General features: G+C 41.3%; 1 pseudogene; it reads left to right on the top strand.

The window, feature by feature from the left end:
* Positions 1–1,239: 1,239 nt before the first annotated feature.
* LOC135535106 (ecto-ADP-ribosyltransferase 5-like) lies at positions 1,240–2,945 on the top strand (annotated as a pseudogene).
* The last annotated feature ends 1,374 nt before the right edge of the window (positions 2,946–4,319 follow it).

Raw genomic sequence — 4,319 nt, 5'->3', positions numbered from 1 at the left:
GATCAGTATGAAAGAACTGTGAACAAACCATTCTCAGAAGCCATGTGGTGTTTCCTGCCTGTGTGGGTGTGTGTGTATATGTATTAAAAAGTGACCTCTATTGATCTGTGTGAACACACATCCCTCTACAGATATGTCTGCTGGATTAGATGCTACAGTATCTATATAGTGGCTGGACTCCAGCATAAACTTTATACAGTCAGCAGCTATGTTCCCAAACAGTAAGGCCACCTGCAATTAGTCTCAATCTGTTCCCTTACTTTACTTGTCTCATTTCCTTGTCTCCTTTGCTTTGTTACAATCAAAGATCTGAAAGACCTCACCATATGAATGCAATGTGATGGAACTCTATTAATCTTCCAGGTCTCTCACATCTCAGTCTTAACAAAGGAATGGAACCCTGTCAACCTACCAGGTTTTTAACATCTCAGTCATAACACAGGAATGGAATTCTTTTAACCTACGAGGCCTCACACATCTCAGTCATAACAAAGGAACGGAAACAACCATAACTAGCAGTATTAGAATATTGGGAAACTGTCTAAATCATACCCTGGGCACTGGCAGGAGAGACCACTGAATCCAAACACACGCTAATGTATCCAGAGGCCTTTAGTTAATTGACATGCTTCATTCTGCACGGCAGCCAGCAGAGGGCATTATTTAACTCCACAAGCTGTAGGTGCAGTACTTCCCAACCCTCTTCTCTGGGTTCACCAGACAGGCACACCTGCATCAATTAGTAAAGGGTTTGATGGTTAGTAGACTGAATCAGGTGTGTCAGATTAGGATAAAACAAACATGTTGGGAAACCCTGGACTGGGGGCCTCAAGGTTCACTGAAGCACTGCTTCCCTTTATTCTGGGTGATTGATTTATTCGTGGTCTATTGGCTTTTAGTATCCCAGACATGAATCAGTCCCTGATTAGAGGAGAAGGATGATGATGAGGTTGAAGGGTCTTTCTGTACTGTTACTATGGGAACCTTTTCTCAGTATCAGCAGTGTTGTAGCTGGTGTTGGTCATGTTCACACATAGATCAGCATTAAATAAGTGTGAACAAACCATTCTCATAAGTCATTTGGTGTTGTGTGTGTGTGTGGGTGTGTGTGTGTGTGCGTGCGTGTGTGTGTGTTCACTGTGCTATGGTGTTTGAGGGGTACTTGTATCTGTATTTGCCTGTTGTCAGCAAGAGGGGAGGGACTGTGAACATAACCACAAGAACAAGGCCCCCTGAAAGTTGAACATTTGAATGCTGATTCTGTATCTTAAAAGACAATTCATCTCCATTACAAGTTGACATTGGACCAATACATTTTGACATCATGGCAAGACACAAGATCCTAACCTTTACTGTGATGTTATTCATCCCGGCTTGGATTTTGGGTGTGGACTCCAAGATTGTAAGCTGCTACACTATTTTGAGAGAGAGAGAGTCAAAGAGGAAAATAACAGGCAAAATTTTATTATGGACAAAGTTAAGTGTCACGTGACTCGTCTGAAGGTAACAGATATCGGTTTTAAACCGAAGTATGAAGGTAGTTTTGTGCCTACCCCAAAAAAGGCGTTATAAATGTGTAAAGAAATATATATATATACATTTCCTGAGTTTTCTTATATCGCCCAGCTTTAGGACAGACACTTCAAAACCTTGTTTTTTCTGATTCATTTTTTGACTGTCCTTTCTGCATTTGATGAATGTCTTATCCAATGAGTTTCTATAGGGTTAGATGGAAAGGCCAAAAACATTACATTTTTTTCATCAAATTATTATTACTAATTATTATATATTTTTTGATTCCTAAAGGAATCCAAAATTCAAAATCAAATAGATATATGATCCATAGTATGAACATTTTAAAACAATTCTTACAGCTGTCTCTCATCATAATAATATTATCTGCATTTTCTTGTTTCACACCTGTTTCTCTATTTCTCTTCCATCCACTAAAGGTTCGTCTCCCTCTGCATGATCCAAAATCCAACTTCCCCTTAGACACGGCTCCAGACTCTGTTGATGACTCCTACAAGGGCTGTGAGGAGAAGATGCTCAGGAAGGTGCATGACTATTACCTGCCAAAAGAGAGAAGAGAGAGCAAAGATTTCAACCAGGCTTGGACCGCTGCTGAGGACCATTACACAAAAAAGGAAAACTGTCTAAAAACTATTCCCTGGCAATCCAGGTGTATGTGAATGCAACATCCAACATTTACAAGTCATTCAACGCTGCCACTCGTACCCAAAAGGAAAGCTACAAAACTGTGTTCAAGTACCACTCCCTGCACTTCTTTTTGGCCAATGCCTTACGAATGCTGAACAAGAACAAGAACAACAAGAACAAGACTTTCCAAACCTTCCGTGGATCTAAAGACTCTTTCAAGGGTGTCCAATATGATGAAATGCGATTCGGACAGTTCACGTCGAGCTCTTTAGACAAGAAAATCACTAAACACTTTGGAAATCGCTCCTGTTTTGAGATCACCACCTACCTTGGTGCCCCACTGGTGGAGTACGCATCTCAGATGGCTCATGAGAAGGAGGTGCTGATTCCTCCCTACGAGGTGTTCAGAATTACAGAGGTGCTGAAGAGAACAGACAAGAAAGACCTCTGGTGTGATGTCGTCTACAAACTGCAGAGTACTAAGAAAGGAAAAAGTGACCTGAATTGCAGTTTGTTTAAACAACTCCAAGGAGAATAAAATTAAACCAGCAACACAGCTTTTCTGCATGCTGTCAAATTATGACATTTTGTGTTGTATTGTAGATTATATTGTAACCCTTGGTTTCCCCATCCATTGTTGCTCCCTCCCACAAATGCTGGAAATATGATTATCAGATCTGTCCTGTTATAAATGTTGGCCACATTGTTAAGATATCTTCTGCCAGTGAATTGGCATGTGTGCATTGCAGCTTTTGTTAAAACCAATAAAGAAAAGCATTCAGCAATATGACATTTCCTGTCCTATTTATCCACTTCCTGTACATCTGTTATAAAGATATCAATTTCAGCTCACTTGAAGAAAATTTGTTCTCAGTGTTATAATTAGAAATGGCTACAAAGATATTTAGATTTAAACAAAGATTCAAAGATTTCGACAAAGATAAATAAATAGTTGTCGAAAATAAATTACACTTATTAACGGCTTCGAAATAAACTTGATGCATGGAGGGAAGGAGAGCAGTAGCAGGGTTAGTAGTTTCCTGTGTCTGTGAGGTCAGAGCTCAGTACGGCTCAATCTATCAACCTCAATGAGGAGAGAGCGGTCTCCTTCCAGGCCGACTATATTGCAGTCAGGCTGCACACAGCAACCAATGGGCATTCGTTTGCTATATCATATGATGTGTTTCGCTGATATGTTAAACACCTATCCAGGTGTTGTGAGATCTGGAAGGCAACTTCCATGTAGTCGGCCTGGAACATGGCCAACATCATGAGGGCGTTTGGAAGAGAGATGAGAAAAGACTCAGTTATCAAGAAGCTTTCAGCAGCTACCATGTTGACTACCAGAGACAACAGAGGCCATAGGTTTTGCAGTGAACTGTCATAACTACGTACTGACTAAACTGGTGCTTTGACACTACTATAAAACACAATATATTTAAGAGATGGGAATGATAATGAATATCTTATAAGGTAATGATAACACCTGCACAGTTACTGAATGACATTTATCGTGGTCAGGTTGTTTGTGTTGTGGTTGTGGTTTGCATTAAACTCAGTCTGATGATGACTATGTCACACCTTTGAGAGGGCCTCAAACTTTAGTGTTGGTTCTGACATGACAATACCAGAAAAAGATACCTGTTAGTTGGAAACAGCTTGCCTCAGTCCCAAATATGTTTGTGCTGTCTTGCCATCTCCTATGTTATTGTCACACCCTGATCTGTTGCACCTGTCTTTGTGATTGTCCCCAACCCCCTCCAGGTGTCACCCATGTACCCCATTATCCCCTGTGTATTTATACCTGTGATCTCTGTTTGTCCATTGCCAGTTGGTTTGGTTCATCGTACCTACCAGCGGTTTTCACCTTGCCTATAGGTCCTGTATTTCTATTTTTCCCGGTTTTGACCTTTATGTCTGACCTGACCCTGAGCCTGTCTGCCGTCCTGTACCCTTGCCCCACTACTCTGGATTACCAACCTCTGCCTGACCCTGAGCCTGTCTGCCGTCATGTACCCTTGCCCCACTACTCTGGATTACCAACCTCTGCCTGACCCTGATCCTGTCTGCCGTCCTGTACCTTTGCCTGCCAGTGTTCGATTTAATACACTTTTGTTACTTCAACACTGTCTGCACCTGGGTCTTAACTTCAAACGTGA

The sequence above is a fragment of the Oncorhynchus masou genome, unplaced genomic scaffold (assembly GCF_036934945.1).
Source record: "Oncorhynchus masou masou isolate Uvic2021 unplaced genomic scaffold, UVic_Omas_1.1 unplaced_scaffold_4448, whole genome shotgun sequence".
Classification (NCBI taxonomy): domain Eukaryota; kingdom Metazoa; phylum Chordata; class Actinopteri; order Salmoniformes; family Salmonidae; genus Oncorhynchus; species Oncorhynchus masou.
Note: the sequence above shows the minus strand (reverse complement) of the source record. Positions and strands in the feature narration are given on the sequence as shown.